The sequence below is a fragment of the Trichechus manatus genome, unplaced genomic scaffold (genome assembly GCF_000243295.1).
Source record: "Trichechus manatus latirostris isolate Lorelei unplaced genomic scaffold, TriManLat1.0 scaffold00032, whole genome shotgun sequence".
Taxonomy (NCBI): domain Eukaryota; kingdom Metazoa; phylum Chordata; class Mammalia; order Sirenia; family Trichechidae; genus Trichechus; species Trichechus manatus.
In genome coordinates this window covers 4,905,194-4,924,682 of record NW_004443968.1, presented here as the reverse complement: position 1 = coordinate 4,924,682, position 19,489 = coordinate 4,905,194, and the positions used below count along the sequence as shown (strand labels likewise).

At 38.3% G+C, this 19,489-nt stretch overlaps 1 pseudogene; it reads left to right on the top strand.

The window, feature by feature from the left end:
• Positions 1-17,553: 17,553 nt before the first annotated feature.
• LOC101360056 (nuclease-sensitive element-binding protein 1 pseudogene) lies at positions 17,554-18,536 on the top strand (annotated as a pseudogene).
• Positions 18,537-19,489: the final 953 nt, after the last annotated feature.

Sequence of the window (19,489 nt, the reverse complement as noted above, 5' to 3'; positions counted from 1 at the left end):
ATAACTGTCAATTCAATTGTAGTTAACTGCCAGTAGGTGCTTGTTATACAAGAGTTTTTTAAAAAACATTGAAGAATAAATTCATCCTGAATTCAGTATTGACTCTGCCCTCAATTAGTATTAGGCCCTTAGCCAAAATATGACTCAATAGGGTGAATACAGTAGCTAGAGTAATATAATAGCTTCACCCTTGGCAATCTTTTGGAGTAAAATGGTAATCACAAGGGCAAAGGAGCATGTCTTGACAACAGTGTCTTTCATTGGTGCAGACGGTCAAATAAAGGACAACACATAATGTTACAGGCTACTTCTAAATTCTAATGGCTCAACTATTTGGCAGGAGGCATCATATACATAAAAAGCCATGAGACTAAAATAAAAAATATTCATGTTACCCCAAATCTTAGTTCTCTAGATAGAATAAATAAAAGACTAATGACTGATTACAAGTACTGTGTGAGTGTGTGTGAGACAGAGAGAGAGGGAAAGGCTGTTGTAGCTGATTTGGACTTCTGTCAGGTTATTCAGAATTACCTATCTTTCTCATTGTTTCTTTCCGGGAGTTCTGTTATGCCTTCCTTCCTCTTCCTTACACTCGTCACCAGAATAAGAACAATATTGATTCTATGAGCATGAACTGAAAAATCTTTACATAAATTGTCTTCTAATGTCTACTTTGAAAAACATTCTTTTTTTAAAATTTGTAAATTTGAGATTCTTACTTTTTAATAATCAGGAAAAAGTTACTTATCCATTTCCTTATTTTAAAATTATGTTAAACCAAATCCATTGCCATCGAGTCGATTCTGATTCATAGCGACCTTATAGGACAAAGTAAAACTGCCCCATAGGGTTTCCAAGGAGTGACTGGAGGACTTCCTTGTTGTTGACAAGAGAGGGTATTTACTTACAGAAAAAAAAACACTTTTTATTTGGAAGTTTCAGATTCCAAATATTCATTGTATAACTGGTGATACAAGAAGATAAATATAGTAAGTTGGCCAGATATGTTAGGAATACACATTTTAAGGATTATTTGTGCTTTTCAATGACTTGATTTGATGTTTCAAGTGTTCTAATTTTCAGTAGAATAAAATATATCAGTTCACACAAAGTGAAATAAAGAGCCATCGGTTAAAATGATGTTTTCCCTAGATCTGAAGCTTGATATATTCATACCCCACGGTTTCTAATGCACTTAGCCTTTCTCCTCATTACATTTCATGGAAAATTTTAATTTCTATTATACACAGATGTTTGCTGCTTATTTGTACTGCATGACTCTATGTGATCAGCCTGGTCGACATAAAACCTTAGGTTATGTCAAATTGGTAACTGGTTATACTGTTTTTAATCAAAAACTAAAGCAAAAGCTTTAACTGTATCTGGTTAATTCAAAGATAAAATATAGAGGAATTTTTTTTTTTTTTTGCTATTTTAAACTCCTTCTCCCCCTCCCCACAGGAACTTACAATCTTGATTATCCTTTTCAAGAAGATAAATGAGAACATTTAATGAAGAGATGGTGAGACAGCGAATCTAGTGTGAAGAATGATGTGTGGAGTAGTAGTTTGGAGATCCGGGCTTTGTCTGATTCCCTCTGACTGAGGGGAAACTGGGCAGTGTGTGAATCTGAAGGTCAGAGACAGCATCTGTACCCAAGAATGGGGCAGTGAGAGACCGAAGTTCAAGGGGTAGATACAGTCCACAATCACAGCATCAGTCCAAGAAAGTGATATCCAAGAAGAGGTGGTGGAAAGGGGAGCTGATTCAGAAGCAAGCCTGCTGAGAGTGCAGAACAGTGTGGTGGTTGAGTGGGAGGCAGGCTGGGAGAATAAGGGAGAGCAAAAGTAGGCCTCTGGCTTGGACAAGTGTGCTGGGTGAATACAATGGCTTGTAAACACGGTGGACACAAGCTAGTCCTGGTTTTATCATGTCCTGTGTGATTTTGATCACATTTCCCTTTCCATGAACATTTGTTTTTCAATTCACTTCCCATATATGCAAAAACCAGATTACTAAATACCTTTGCACTCCATTCAGTGATCCAACTTGATTTTTGATAGAAGGACTCCTTTTCTTTCAAAAGTCAAACTGGATCACTAGGATACGTTGGGAAGGTAGAGGAAACTAAGGAAAGAGAAATTTAGCAGGCAAATGCCACGTATAATCTGGCTTAGATTCATGCCCTGTTTTGATTGCTCAGGGCAGCATTTCCCAAAGAGGTCCAGAGGAACACTTGTGTACAGTAACAAGTGCTCTTTGGGAATGTATAGACTTCTTTAACTCAGGACTCCTGGGAGCTTTTATTATGCTAAGTGCCATTTACAACCTTTTCCAAATTTATTTGACAAAACATCTTAAAAGACCTGGTGTTGTTCACAGTGGCTTTGGGATTTGAACCCTGAAAAGGCATTTATATTCAGTACTGAAAAAATTTGTTTTTGATGTCACTCCCATTTTAAAGTCTAACAGAGCTACTAGTTGTGTTAATGAAATATACAATCAAGAGAAGTTAAGAAATTATTTTCCAAAGACTTTTTGTGCTGCCTTTTCCTGGATAATTATTTCCAGGAGGAAGTGTTAGGAGGATAATTCCAAGTCTTTAGCTGTGAATTACCTTGACTACTACGTAGATAACAGTCATGTTAGATCACTGTGTGGGAGGTGGAGATAATCCCATTCTGAATGGACATCTGTAGAGCTTCAAAGGCTGACGGTGCTGCTAGAAAGCTCTTGGGAATTCTGACTCCTGGAGTTCCCAAGGTCCCACCTACTTGGGACAATTCATTTCCTTTCATTTCACTTCAGTAGCTGTAGACATTGGAAATTACTACCTTACCTCAATTGCAGATTTCCTTTCCCATTCTGCTTCAGAAAAGACCTTAGGATTTTTATCCTTGGGTTAAATATTTATCTCTCCCAGAAAGAGGCCAGCAGAGTCCTTGGGTGGTACAAATGGTTAATGTGCTTGGCTGCTAACCGAAAGGTTGGAGGTTCAAGTCCACCCAGAGATGTCTTAGAAGAAAGGCCTAGTGATCTACTTCTCAAAAAATTAGCCACTGAAAACTCTATGAAGTACAGTTCTACTCTGAAACACATGGGGTCACCATGAGTCAGAGTTAACTTGGTGGCATCTGGTAAGAGGCCAATGCTAAAGCAGGAATGAAAGAGGAATTATTATCTCTCCAAACACATTTGGCTAGTTTATTGAGAAATATTCTTCTTGAACATTTCCTCCAGTAGGACCATCCCACTGTGGATTCCAAATAGATTTTTTTTCTCTGTGTAGTAACCCTGTTAACAAGAAGCTCTTAAAAGTTTTGCTTTTTCCTTCTTTGCCTCTGAGAACAACAAAGTAATGCCAATATACTGAATACATTTGAACACTTTTGTATTTTAAAATATGATAAAATAGCAAATTCTATCTTGATAGGGGTTTATTGTTTATTGTTAAAAAATAATCTATAGATTACATGTATTTACTGACATGTCCAAGAAAACATAATCATATACAACTTTAAAAAATCTTATTTATTAGTGGAGAAGAAAGGAAAGACTTTACTTTTCCTTATTTCTTTAAAAAGCAAAGAATACCTTTAAAGCCCTCCATGGCTTTTATTTTATTAGTAGCTAAAAGAAATCTCAAGGAGAGGTGGATACTTTAAAAATAAAAGAAGCAACATGAAAAGGTGCTCATCTTTCTGAAACCTCTATTGTTCAGTAATGCCTAATGTTAGACATTAAAGGTTTACGTGTTCATCATCATATTTTATTGAAGTTGGTAATAATTTACTTATTATCTACAATGGGTTTCTGAAAAATATTTCTCTTTCCATTAAGGATTTCATTTTCAGCATTTGCTTGTCAGTTAAATCCTCACATCATTAATGTAACTTCTCATCATAGGCAGAATTGAATATTCATGCCTAGCTCAAATCACTGTTATTTTGGCCTCTTACTTTTTTTCCCTGAAAGTGTAGATTGTTAACCCATCACTTTATAGCTAAGATTGCTAAATTTCCTGAGACTGCCTGGTTTGTAAATGTAACCTGAAGTTTACATTTGATCTTTTTTCTACCATGGGTAATAATATCTGCTTTTAACCTTGGCCAGGTCCGGTCAGGTCGTTAAGCCTTTTGCTCTTTGTTGCCTACTTTATTAACTCCTTGGTAGTGTTCCTTATCCAGAAGCCATGCTATTTCATTTCCCTGTCCACTTTTGTGTCCGTGGTGAATAAAACCATTTAATGATGATCACTCTCTCAAGTATCTGACCTACACCCAAGGAATTAAAACATCTTTTCTGAGAAACACTTGAAGGGTATTTTTAGATGGCCAACCAAGTAGAAGGAATTCCTAAATGGGGAGGGAAGTTTGATTAGATGATCTCTCAAGCCTCTTCCCATTGTAAAATTCTAGGATTCTATTTGTCTGTTGATTTACTCCACTTTGGGTGAATCTATATGGATGAGGCTATCCTTCAAATGTATTTTTTGAGGTCAGGAATTGTGTTGTCCTTAATCTGTACTTTGGCAGGATGGGGTCCCTGCTCTCTATTTTTCTAGGCCCTTACACATACTTGTCTGCCTTCTGGGCCCGGGCTCAAACTGAGCTAGGATAACAATAAGAGGCCTTTGGTAATGCATTATAAGGGTACAGAAGTAATGAAGACTCTTTTTTTTACGTAATAACTTAGAAATTATGCTCTTCTGAGAGATGTTTTAAAAGTCTGATTGTCTTGTAGCTGCTTGAATCCAGATCTTGACCATTGAAAGCAATTTTCCTTTATCTCCTTCAGAGGAAAAAAATAACAACTCTAAGGGACACCACCCGTCTATCAGTTTGTCATGCTGTGATGATTTTTATGTAGCTACGATGCTGGAAGCTATCCCACGGGGATTTCAAATATTAACAGGGTTTCCCATGGTGGACAGGTTTCAGTGGAGCTTGCAGACTAAGACAGACTAGGAAGAAAGGAGGGACTGATCACTGGAGAAAGTGAATGGCTATGAGAGTGAGGGAAACTACAATGAGATGAATTGACCCAATGGCTGCAATAATGGACTCAAACATACCAACAATCATGAAGATGGTGCACGACTGGGCAATATTACATCTTCATACATGGGGTCACTGTGAGTCAAGATCAACTTAACAGCAACTAACAACAATAACAAAGGGACAAATAATAAGCAAAACTTTCTGAAACTTGATGAAACATTGGAATGAGGTAGAAATAGGGTGAGGGGTAGCATGGGAAACAAATGGGCTACAGGGACTACAGGACCTATCAGGGAGGAGGGAGGATGCAGAGTAGAGATTCTAGGGAAATAAGAAGACAGAGAGGATGCAAGTCTGCTATACCTGTTTAGGAGTAAGTGTGGCAGGAGTGAGCTGAATATGGTGTAGAAGCATCTAATGTGGATGCAGTGTGGATTGTAATATATGACTTAAGCTTGATTATGCTTAGGGATTTTATGCATGTTATTGCTTGGTTAATAGTAATATGTATACATATATTTGGTAATATAGTCTACAGTCTTGCCTTTCTGTAAGGGTATAGTAAGGGGATTACAGTGTTAATATGCAATTAATATTCATCTAAGAAGTGTTTTATTTTAAACCATATGGGGTTGATAATGAATGACGAATGCCAGGCTTCAGAATGTAAGCTACTAGAAGGTAAGCATAGAGCATATTCTGTAGGATGTTTATGAGACTTACTCAATACAATTCTTCTTTTGTTTGAGTTACTCCCTAATGGCATACATAAGAGTTTCAGGCCATACTTATCCACTTAATGGTTGATTTACTATCAGAGAGTTACTTGGGGAAGTCACAGGGAAAGACAGGGCCTAATTAATATTAAACATCAACAGTAATTTGGGCTTGTTTTCATAAGTTGTCTGGTAAAAGTACATGCCAGCCCTGGATTATCAGTATGAATTAATGGTGACTTCTTATGTTCCTGGCCAGAATCATTATAAACTGTTTAGCATACAAATTATTCTGGAAAATATTTTTGAGATAGTAGAACTCAACTCATTCATTTCACTAATCTGCAGATTCAATAATTCTCAAACCAACCTCAGCAGTCTCTCCATACTCTCAGTAAAGTTTATTAATAGCAGAGAGCTGCCATGAAATCTTATATTACAAAGACTCCATTATTTTACAAAAGATGCTAGAATACATATATTGGTCCCTTCCCAAATAATGTAATAAAAAATTAAAATGCAAGTCCATTTATAAGGTAGAAAGAGCAGTACTCTTTTTTGTGATATGACAGCGTAACAGTTCCTCCTGTCTGTATGCACAGACAATATTCACATTGGCTAATTTGCAGTGGTCTTTATTATGATTCTTCATTAGTATGGTGGTAAACTTTAGAAGAACACTTAAGTAGAAAAAGAATACTGTTTTATTAGGAATATTAAGCAAAAGTAGGAAGAACGGTAAGATTGTTATTCATATGTCTAATTTTTGTGTCCCCATCCTATTTAACAATCCAATATAATTCCTCTCCAGATTTACAGTTCACTTAATGGAAGAGACTGAACTGTAATACATTTTTCATACAAATGATGGGTTAACTAGCAGGAAAAAAAAAAAAAAAAAAAAAATGCAACAGGCCAGAATAACAGTGATTTGAGCTAGGCATGAATATTCAATTCTGCCTATGATGAGAAGTTACATTAGTGATGTGAGGATTTAACTGACAAGCAAATGCTGAAAATGAAATCCTTAATGGGAAAAGAAATATTTTTTAGAAACCCATTGCAGATAATAAGTAAATTATCACCAATTTCAATAACACATGATTACAGCATGCCGGCTAATTCATTATACATTACTAGAGCATTGGTTGAACAATAGTATTTCTGGGTAATTCAATTAAAGAATTCACAATTTGTGTGCCTACTATGTGTATCTTGTGTGTAGTATCCTAGTTTGGACTGAGAAGAAATCCAGCTCCATTCCAGGAGCCTTCTATTTTGCTTTAATCAATTGAGGGAAATGGTAAATAAATGCAATAATACTACATTTATTCAGCAAATATTTATGGAGCACCTGTGAATTTGCCCTTGTTAGAACTGTGTAATAAGATGTTAAATTGGAAATTTTGACTTGTGTACCAAGATAAGATAACATGATAAACCAAAGAGAGGTACCAAATGATTATGTGTATTTTCGACAGAAATGATAGAGAACTGATTTTATGATTCAGAAGTCTTTTGCTTATTTTGAGCATATAAAAAGATTGTTGTTGTTGTTGGGTGCCATTGAGTCAGTTCCAATTCATAGTGACTCTGTGCACAATAGAACGAAGTGCTGCCCAGTCCTGTACCATTCTCACAGTCACTGCTATGTTTGAGTTCATTGTTGAAGCCATTGTGTCAATCCATCTCATTGAGGGTCTTCCTGTTTTTCACTGACCCTCTACTTTACCAAGCAAGACGTCCTTCTTTAGGGACTGGTCCCTCCTAATAACATGTCCAAAGTATGTAAGACGAAGTCTCAACATCCTCCCTTCTAAGGAGCATTCAGGCTGTAGTTCTTCCAAGACATATTTGTTCATTCTCCTGGCAGTCTATGGTGTATTCAGTATTCTTTGCTACATCATTAGTCAAAGGCATCAATTCTTCTTCAGTCTTCCTTATTCATTGTCCAACTTTCACATACGTATGAGGTGAATGAAAATACCATGGCTTGGGTCAGGCGCACCTTAGTCCTCAATGTGACATCTTTGCTTTTAAACACTTTAAAGAGGTCTTTTGCAGCAGATTTACCCAGTGCAATGCATCCTTTCAGTTCTTGACAGCTGCTTCCATGGGCATTGATTGTGGATCCAAGTAAAATGAAATCCTTGACAACTTCAATACCTTCTCCATCTACAATAGTGTTGCTTACTGGTCCATTTGCGAGGCTTTTGTTTTCTTTATGTTGAGGTGTAATCCATACTGATGGCTGTAGTCTTTCATTTTCGTCAGTAAGTGCCTCAAGTCCTCCTCACTTTCAGCAAGCAAGGTTGTGTCGTCTGCATATTGCAGGCTGTTGATGAGTCTTCCTCCAATTCTGATGCCATGTCTTCTTCATATAGTCCAGTTTCTCAGATTATTTGTTCAGCATACAGATTGAATAAGTGGTGAAAGGATACAATCCTGACGCACAGCTTTCCTGATGTTAAACCATGCAGTGTCCCCTTGTTCTAGTTGAACAACTGCCTCTTGGTCAAAGTACAAATTCCTCATGAGCAAGATTAAGTGTTCTGGAATTCCCATTCTTCACAATGTTACCCATAATTTGTTATGATCCACACTTTTGAGTGTCTTTGCAGAGTCGATAAAACACAGGTAAACATCTTTCTGGTATTGTCTGCTTTCAGCAAAGATTCATCTGATATCAACAATGATATCCCTTTTCCCAGGTCCTCTTCTGAATCTGGCTTGAATTTCTGGCAGTTCCCTGTGGATGTACTGCTGCAAAACCGCTTTTGAATGATGTTCAGCAAAATTTTACTTGTGTGTAATATTAATGATATTGTTTGATAATTTCTGCATTTGGTTGGATCATCTTTCTTTGGATGGGCACAAATATGGATCTCTTCCGGTCGGTTGACCAGGTAGCTGTCTTCAAATTTCATGGCATAGGTGAGTGAGTACTTCCAGCGCTGCATCCTTTTGTTGAAACATCTCAGTTGGTATTTCCTTAATTCCTGGAGCCTTGTTTTTCACCAATGCCTTCACGGTAGCTTGGACTTCTTCCTTCAGTACCATCAGTTCTTGATCATATGCTATCTCCTAAAATGGTTGAATGTTAACCATTTCTTTTTGGAACAGTAGCACTGTGTATCCCTTCCATCTTCTTTTGATGCTTCCTGCATTGTTCAATATTTTGCCCACAGCATCCTTCAATATTGCAACTTGAGGCTTTCATTTTTCCTTCAGTTCTTTCAGCTTCCTTTTTGGTTTTCTAACTCCAGTCTTTGTATATTTCATTACAGTATTTTACTTTGTCTTCTTGAGCTGCCCTTTGAAATCTTCTGTTTAGCTCTTTTACTTCATCATTTCTTCCATTTACTTTAGCTACATTACGTTCAAGAGCAAGTTTCAGAGTCCCTTTTGGCATGCATTTTGGTCTTTACTTTCTTTACTGCCTTTTTAATGACCTTTTGCTTTCTTCATGTATGATGTCCTTGATGTCATCCCACAACTCATCTGAATTTTGGTCATTAATGTTCAGTGCATCAAATCTATTCTTGAAATGGTCTCTAAATTCAGGTGGGATATACTCAAGGTTGCGCTTTGACTCTCATGGACTTATTTTAACTTTCTTCAGCTTTAACTTGAATTTGAATGTGAGCAATTGATGGTCTGCTCTGCAGTCAGCCCCTGGCCTTGTTCTGACTGATGATATTGACCTTCTCCATTGTCTCCTTCCACAGATATACTCTGTTTGGTTTCTGTGTATACCATCTGGTGAGGTCCATGTATATAGTTGCCATTTACAGTGTTGAAAAAAGCTATTTCCAACGAATAGGTCATTGGTCTTCCAAAATTCTATCATGCCATCTCTAGTATCATTCTATTACCAAGGCCATATCTTCCCCCTACTGACCCTTTTTTTTTATTTCCAACTTTCGCATTCCAATCACCAGTAATTATCATTGTATCTTGAGTGCGTGCTTGATCAATTTCAGAGTGCAGAGTTGGTAAAAAATCTTTAATTTCTTCATCTTTGACATTAGTGGTTGGTGCATACATTTGCATAATAGTTGTAGTAACTGGTCTTTTTTCTATTTGTATGGATAATATCCTATCATTGACAGTGTTGTATTTCATGATAGATCTTGAAATGTTCTTTTTGACCATGAATCTGATGCTGTTCCTCTTCAACTGGTCATTTCCAGCATAGTAGACCATCTGATTGTGGATTCAAAATGGTCATTACCAGTCCATTTCAGCTCACTAATGCCTAGGATATGTATCTTCAAACATTCCATTTCATTTTTGACAACTTCCAATTTTCCTACATTCATACTTTGTACATTTCATATTTTGATTATTAATGGATGTTTGCAGCTGTTTCTTCTCATTTTGAGTCATGCCATATCACCAAATGAAGGTCCTGAAAGCTTTACTTCAACCAGGTCATTAAGGTTGACTCTACTTTGAGGAGACAGCTCTTCTCCAGTAATATTTTGAGTAGCTTCCAACCTGAGGGGCTCATCTTCTGGCACTGTATCAGACAATGTTCTGCTGCTGTTCATAAGGTTTTCACTGGCTAATTCCTTTCAGAAGTAGACTGCCAGGTCTTTCTTCCTAGTCTTTCTCAGTCTAGAAGCTCTGCTGAAACCTGTCTACCGTGGGTGATCCTGCTGGTATTTGAAATATTAGTGGCATATCTTCCAGCCTTACAGCAACACTCAAGCCACCACAGTATGACCAACTGACAGAGGAGTGGTGGATATAAAAATGTAGAGGGTTAAAAATTAGAGAGGATTTGGTGAATAGGATTGCTTTGGAAAAACCTAAGTTATAATTGGTTTCCCTTCCTGCTTCCTACAAAGAAGAATGGAAGAGTGCTTTATAAGTGTTCCCTCTAATTGGGGCGGGGGGGGGGGGACACAGTAGACCAGTTCTTACTTACATCTGAGAAAATGACAAGAAGCCTTTGGCACCTTAAACAAAGCCACATCTAGGGACCTTGACACAGTACTGCTCTACCCTTCCTTGTGACCAAAGAAACAAGAACCTATATACCAGATGTGGAACTCTCAGTAGGAATGTTTTCTGGGGTCATTTAAATAGGGATCTTGTTAAAGGGGAACTTCTGGGGTGAAGAGGCTGTGGAGTCTGCATCTTAGGGGGGATCAGCAGCATTGGCCAAAGGGGAGGCACAATCTCTATCAAGAGAGTTGCTGTCAGAGTCACTTGAATGGAGAGATTCTGGAGAATTTGTGAAAGTACCAACAAGAGAAAGAGTCAGTTTTAAATATCTTCCTGTTCTATAACTTATGATGCCATCTTATCTTTCTTTCCTCCCATGGCTTAAACCACACTGGGGCCAAGAACAGTGCTTATCATACCAGTGGAAGTGCAGAAACCCTAAGATGGAGAAAAGAAGCAAGCAAGCAAGTAGGCAAGAAGTCAGTCACTTTCCTCTTCTGGGAATAGAGGCCTTAGTTAGGAAACAAAAACATTAAAAAACTTAATTTAGACTTAAAAATGTCTGTGACTTGGAGGACTTCTGCTTCAAGAAGGATAGGGTAGATGTACATTGCCCTATTCCTCTCATGAAGTAAAGAAAATTCTGAAAGTTGAAGAGAAGGCAGACAAGCTAGAGAACTTGAGACCTGAGTAATGACATAGCATTGAGTTCTATGGATTTTCTTCTTGCCTCACATATCCAGATTGGATTATTGAGAAGACAAATAACCTGGAAATGCCAATGGATAAAGACAACACAACAACAAAACATTGCTGTTTCTAGCCAAAGGACCAGGAAAGGGGAAGCATATTAAGACAGAAAACTTTAAGGCAATAATTGTTCTACTCCAGCCAAGCACCACGGAAAAGACTGTGGCCCTACTACCACCCCCAGAGGTTGAGTGGAGAGCTAAGGCTTTTACCCTGGCCATAGTGTAATGAGATTCCTCTATACCCCTGCTGGATGGTGTCAGAGAAGGATGAGTGGGGAACCAGGATGTTCATTACCTCTGGGTGGTAAATGAGTCCCCCACCGCCAAACTCCCACGGTGTGAGTGGAGACCATGTGGGGAGACTGGATATCCACTTGAAAGGGGTGGTGTCAGAGAAGGCCTAGTGGAGAGTTAAGACTTCCACCAACACTCAGCAGTAGTGAGGTCACATCCTCACCTCCCTCTACCCTCTAACCTCACAGTGTCAGCGGAGAACACATGAGAACAGTAACAAGGCACCCTTCCCCTCCCAGTCAGGGTGGTATCAGTAGAGGTTTAGCAGAGAGCCTGAACTCTTACCCCTCCTACCAGTAACGAGATGCTCCTCCTTCTCTGAGTGTCAACAGAAGCTGAATAGGTAAACTGGTACCCTCCCTTCCTCCACCAGAGTGGTATCAGAAGAGGTCTGCTGAAACATAAGATTTAAACAAGATTTAAACAAGTTTTCTGTCTTAGTAGGCTTCCCCTTTCCTAGTCCTTTGGCTGGAAAGAGCAATGTTTTGTTGTTGCTATTGTTGTTGTTTTGTCTTTATCCATTGGCATATCCAGGTTATTTGCCTTCTCAATAATCCAATCTTTTATTTATTCATTCATTGATTTATTTTAAGGAATTAGCTCATGTGATTGTGTGGGGGCTGACAAGTCCAAAATCTGTAGGTTAGGCAACAGACCAGAGATTCCTGCAGTCTGTGTCCAAAACTCTGTAGGTCAGGGACAGGGAGAGTAGAGAGTGAGAGAGTTCTGGAAGAATGTCTATTTATAGTCTGGAGGTAGAACACACCCTAGGGAAAACTTCCCTTTTGTTCTTAAGGCCTTCAATTGACTGGATTGGTCCACCCATATTATGGAGGGTAGTCTGCTTTACTTAAGGCCAACTGATTTAATCACATGGAAATATTTCATAACAGAGTCTAAACTGGTGTTTGACCAAACAACTGGCCATCATAGCCTAGCCAAGCTGACACATAAAAATAACCATTATGAACAGAAACTACCACAGCTCACCTAATTGAAATAGATCCTTTGAATGGCCCTATAAATATTAAGGAAATTAAATTCGTAATTTTAACACACCACTCCCTCCCAAATAGGACACCCTGGTGGTGTAGTGGTTAAACAGTTCAGCTGTTAATCAAAAGTTGAGCAGTTCGAATCCACCAGGCGCTTCCTGGAAACCCTATGGGGCAGTTCTACTGTGTCCTATAGGGTAGCTATGAGTTGGAATCGACTCGACAGCAGTGGGTTTGGTTTGGTTTTTTGGGCTCCCCAAATAAATCTCCAGACCCAGATGGTTTCCCTGGAGAATTCTACTAAACATTTAAAAAATAATAAACACCAATTTTACACAATCTCCAGAAAATATAAGACAAAGGAACACTTCCTAATTCATTTTATGAAGTTATTATTACCCTGATACCAAAAACACAGTCCCAAAAACAAACAAAAACTTATGAATATTTACATAACAAAACATCAGCACACAGAATTTAACAATATAGAAAAAGAATTCTACACCATAACCAAGTATAGTTTATCCCAGGGATGCAAGATTGTTTCAGTATTCAGAAATCAATAAGTGTAATCCACCATATTAACAGGTTAAAGAAGAAAAATTACATGGTGATATCAATTGATTTAAAAAAAATGGCAAAATTCAACACCTATTTATGATAAAGACTTTTAGGAACCTAGGAATAGAAGAGAACTTCCTCAACCTGAAAAAATATGTGTACGAAAAACCTGTAGATAATATCATAAATAAAGGTGAAGGACTGACTACTTTTCCCTTGTTGTTGTTAGGTATCATTGAGTCATTCCCGACTCATAGGGACCCCATGTACAACAGAATGAAACACTGCCTGGTCCTACGCCATCCTCACAATCCCCTTAAAGTCAGGAAAAAGGCAAGGATATCTGCTTTCACCGCTGCTATTCATAGTGCTAGAAGTTCTATCTAGCATAGTAAGGAGAGAAAATGAAATAAAAGGCATACCAATCAGAAAAGAAGAAATAAAACTTTGCCCACTTTCAGATACCATAACAGTATACTTAGAAAATTCCAATAAATCTACAAAAAGCCTTCTAAAATCAATATGCGTGTTCAGCAGGGTTGCAGGATGCAAAATCAACACAGAAAAAGCAATTGTATTTCTATATATTATGAATCAACATGTGGAAACTGAAATTAAAAATATAATACCATTTTCAGCCACGTAAGAAAAATAATTTTAGTTCTAACAAAACATACTAAGAATTTGTATGCTGAGAACTTAAAAAAAAAAAAAGAAATCATGAAAAAAAAGTCAATTCTCTCCAAATTGATATACATGTTTAACACAATTCCTATCAAAATCTCAGGAAGATTTTTGTAGATATAGACAAAATTATTTTAAAATTTATAGAAAGGCAAAGATATTATTACAGCTTAAAACAATTTCGGGAAATAAGAATAAAGTTGGAGAAATTACCAACATCAATGATATAAATACATATTAGATAGCTACATTATTCAAGATGCTAGAGTATTGATGGAGAGATAGACAGCTAGCTCAATAGAATAGAACAGATATCTCAGAAATAATCCTATACAAATCCTATGGCCAAGTGATATTTGACAAAGGTACAGAAGCAATTCAATGGAAGAAGGATAATCTTTTCAACAAATGGTGTCAGAGCAATTCAATATCCATAGGCAAAACAAAAAAGAAAAAGAACCTCGACCTAAACCTCACACTGTATACCACAATTAACTCAAAATGGATCACAGATTTAAATGTAAAATGTAAAGCCATAAAACTTTTAGAAAACAAAAATAGAAGAAAACCTTTGGTTCCGAGGATCTGGTTAAGAGTTCTTAGACATGGTACCACAAGCATGATCCATAAAAGAGAACAAACAAACGAACAAAAAACCTAATAAATTGAATCTCTTCAAAATTAAAAGGTTTTACTTGGTGAAAGATTCTGTTAATAGGATGAAAAGACAGGGTACAGAAAAAGGGAAAATATTTGCAAACCTGATATATCTGATTCATATGTATCTGATTCATATCTAGAATATATAAAGACCTCTCAAAACTCAACAGTAAGAAAAAAGAAAAAAAATAACATTCCTATTAGAAATTGGACAAAAGACATGAACAGACTTCACTGAAGAGGATATATGGATTACAAAAATACATGAAAAGATGCCCTACATCACTAGCCATTAGGGAAAGGCAACTTCAAATCATGACAAGATGTCCCTACACACTTATTTTTGTTGTTGTTAGGTGCTGTTGAGTTGGTTCTGACTCATAGCCACCCTGGGTACAACAGAACAAAATACTGCCTGATCCTGTGCCATCGTCACAATTGTTATGCTTGAGCCCATTGTGTCAATCCATCCCGTTGAGGGTCTTCCTGTTTTTCACTGACCCTCTACTTTACCAAGCATGATGTCCTTCTCCAGGGACTGGTCCCACCTGCTAACATGTCCAAAGTATGTGAAATGAAGTCTTGCCATCCTCGTTTCTAATGAGCATTCTAGCTGTACTTATTCCAAGACAGATTTGTTCATTCTTCTGGCAGTCCATGGTATATTCAATATTCTTCGCCAACACGATAATTCAAAGGCATCCCTTTTTCTTCCGTATTCTTTATTCATTGTCCAGCTTTCACATGTGTTAAGAGGCGATTGAAAACACCATGATTTGAGTCAGGCGCACCTTAGTCTTTAAAGTGACAACTTTCCTTTTTAACACTTTAAAGAGGTCTTTTGCAGCAGATTTGCCTAATGCAATGGGTCATTTGATTTCTTGACTGCCACTTCCCTGGGCGTTGATTGTGGATCCAAGGAAAATGAAATCCTTAACAACTTCAATCTTTTCTCCATTTATCATGATGTTGCTTATTGGTCCAGTTGTGAGGATTTTTGTTTTCTTCATCTTGACGTGTAATCCATACTGAAGGCTGTGGTCTTTGATGTTCATCAACAAGCGTCTCAAGTCTTCTTTACTTTCAGCAAAGAAGCTTGAGTCATCTGCATATCACGGGTTGTTCATGAGTCTTCCTCCAATTCTGATGCCATATTCTTCTACATATAGTCCAGCTTCTCGGATTATTTTCTCAGGACACAGATTGAATAAGTATGGTGAAAGGATACACACTTTTCTTGAGTTTAAACTATGCAATATCCCCTTCTTTTGTTTGAACAGCTGCCTCTTGGTCTATGTACAGATTCCTCATGAGCACAATTAAGTGTTCTGGAATTCCCATTCTTCACCATGTTATCCATAATTTGTTATGATCCACAGTCGAATGCCTTTGCATAGTCAGTAAAACACAGGTAAACATCTTGCTGGTATTCTCTGCTTTCAGCCAGGATCCATCTGGCATCAGCAATGATATCCCTTATTCCAGGTCCTCTTCTGAATCCGTCTTGAATTTCTGGCAGTTACCTGTCAATATACTGCTTCAACTGCTTTTGAATGATCTTCAGCAAAATTTTTACTTATATGTAAGGTTAATGGTATTCTTCGATAATTTTTGTATTCTGTTAGATCACCTTTCTTTTGAATGGGCACAAATATGGATCTCTTCTAGTTGGTCGGCCAGGTAGCTGTCTTCCAAATTGCTTGGCATAGATTAGTAGGCACCTCCAGTGCTGCATCTGTTTGTTGAAACATCTCAACTGGTATTCTATCAATTTATGGAGCCTTGTTTTTCGTCAATGCCTTCAGTGCAGCTTGGACTTCTTCCTTCAGTACCATTGGTTCTTGATCATATGCTACCTCCTGAAATGGTTAAATGTCGACCAATTCTTTTTGGTCATAGTGAGTGTGTATCCCTTCCATCTTCTTTTGATGCTTTCTGCGTCATTTATTATTTTCCCCGTAGAATCCTTAAGTATTGCAACTTGAGGCTCAAATTTTTCCTTCAGTTCTTTCAACTGGAGAAATGCCGAGCGTGTTCTTCCCTTTTGGTTTTCTGTCTCCAGGTCTTTATACATTTCATTATAATACTTTACTTTGTCTTTGCTTATTAGAACAGCAGAAATAAAATGTAGTGACAACACAAAATGCTGTCTAGGATGCAGGGAAACTCTCATACTTTGCTGGTGGAAATTTAAAATGGTATAGCTATTTTGCAAAATAATTTGGCAGTTTCTTAAAGAAAAAAGTAGACATACATTTACCATGTGACCCAGAATCCCAGAGAAATGAAAAGTCATGTTCATACAAAAATCTGTACACAATTGTTCATAGCAGTTTTGTTTGTCACGGTCAAAAAGTGGAAACAACCAAAACGGCCCTCAATAGGTGAATGGTTAAGCAAACTGTGGTACATCTGTATTATGGAGTACTACTCAGCAGTAAAAAGGAATGAACTACTGATATACACAACTACTTGGATATATCTCAAGTACATTATGCTGAATGAAAAAAAAAAAAGCCAATCTAAAAAGGCCACATTCTATATGATGCCATTTAATAACATTATTAAAATTATAAAATCATAGAGATGGAAAACAGATTAGTAGTTGCAAGGGTTAGGGATCAGTGCGGGCGGGAATGATGGGGGTATGACTATAAAGGGATAGCTTGAAGGAGATCTTTTTGGTGATGAAATAGTTCAACATCTTAATTGCATGGGATAAAGTGATGTAGAACTATATGCACGCATTGTACCAATGTCAGTTTCCTTGTTCTGATATTCTACCTCAATTACCTAAGATGTATACATTGGCATTCCATCCGTAGCGGAAGCGGAGAGCCGGCTGCAGAGATCCCCGAGCAGTCCCATCGCCGTCGTCGGCCTAGTTACCATCACACCCCAGACGGAACCCCAGCTGCTGCAGCCAGCCCCAGTCACCCTCAGCTCAATCATGAGCAGCGAGGCGGAGACCCAGCAGCCGACTTGCGTTCCCACCCTTAGCGCTGCCCTCGCCAAGCCCGGCACCACAGGCAGCGGCGCAGGGAGCCGTGTCCCAGGGCCTCACATCTGCGGCGCCTACAGATAGAGACAAGAAGGTTATCACAAAGAAGGTTTTGGGAACAGTAAAATGGTTCGGTGTAAGAAACGGATATGATTTCACCAACAGGAATGACACCAAGGAAGATGTATTTGTATACCAGACTACCATAAAGAAGAATAACCCCAGGAAGTACCTTCGCAGTGTAGGAGATGAAGAGACTGTGGAGTTTGATGTTGTTGAGGAGAAAAGGGTGCGGAAGCAGCAAATGTTACAGGCCCTGGTCGAGTTCCAGTGCAAGGAAGTAAATACACAGCAGACCGTAACCATTATAGACGTTATCCACGTCTTAGGGGAACTCCACACAACTAGCAGAATTACCAGATTAGCGAGAGCGGGGAAAAGAACGAGGGATCGGAGAGTGCTCTGGAAGGCCAGGTCCAACAGCGCCGGCCTTACCCCAGGCGATGGTTTCCACTTTACTAAAAACCCTGCGGACCTTGACCATAGTATTCCAACCCTCCTGTGCAGGGAGAAGAGATGGAGGGTGCTGACAGCCAGGGCGCAGGAGAACAAGGTAGACCAGTGAGACAGAACATGTATCAGTGTAACAGACCATGATTTCACCGGCTCTCCTTGTCAAAGATGGCTTAGAGGGGCGGCGATGAAGAGGATAAGGAAAATCATAGGAGATGAGACCCAAGGTCAGCAGCCACCTCAGCGTTGGTACTGCCACAACTTCAGTTACCAACGCAGATGTCCAGAAAACCCTAAACCACAAGATGGCAAAGAAACCACAAGATGGTGAAGAGACAAAAACAGCTAATCCACCAGCTGAGAATTCATCTGCTCGCGAGGCTCAGAAGGGCGGGGATGAGTAAATGCTGGCTTACAGTCTCTACCATCATCTGGTTTAGTCATCCAACAAGAAGAAATGACTATGAAATTTCAGCAATAAAAAATGAACATGATTAGAGCTGAAGACCTTAAGTGCTTGCTTTTTGCCCGTTGACTAGATAACTATAACTATCTGCATTATCTATGCAGCATGGAGTTTTTATTATTTTCACATAAAGACGTCTGGTTTTGGTAATGACAGAAGTGTTTTTTAAAAAGCCTGGTTTTTCTCAATATACCTTTAAAGGTTTTTAAATTGTTTCGTATCTGGTCAAGTTGAGATTTTTAGGAACCTCATTTTTAATTTATAATAAAAGTTTACAACTTGATTTTTTCCAAAAAGTCAACAAATGGCAAGTACCTGTTAATAAAGTTCTTAAAAAAAGATGTATAAATTGGGGGAGGAGCCTTGGTGGTGCAGTGGTTACAGTACTCGCTGCTGTAATGGGAGAAAGATGTGACAGTCTGCTTCGTTAAGATTTACAGCCTTGAAAACCCTATGGGGCAGTTCTACTCTGTCCTATAGGGTCACTACAAGTCTGAATCAACTGGATGGCAGTGGGTAAGCATTGGGGAAATTGGGTGAAGGACACATGGGACCTCTCTGCAACTTCCTGTGAATCTGTAAGTGTTTCAAGATAAGAACTTTAAAAAAAGAAGTGCTTGTGTCTTAAAGTGCTTGTGACTATTATAGTTTCTATTGCTTGAAAATAAGCAGAAAAATCATAGGGCTGCCTGGATTTTATCCGGAGAGGAAGAGGCACTATGCTCACTGAACAAACTTAAAGGGACAATGAAAGACAAAATCAAGTTCCTTGTATGAGTGCGCTAAGTGATGATTGCTTGTTCAAGATATCCATTACATATAATATTCCCTTTTTCTTAAAATGCTTGATACCCTTAGTTTTGATGACATGAGACTCTCTTTAATTTACGC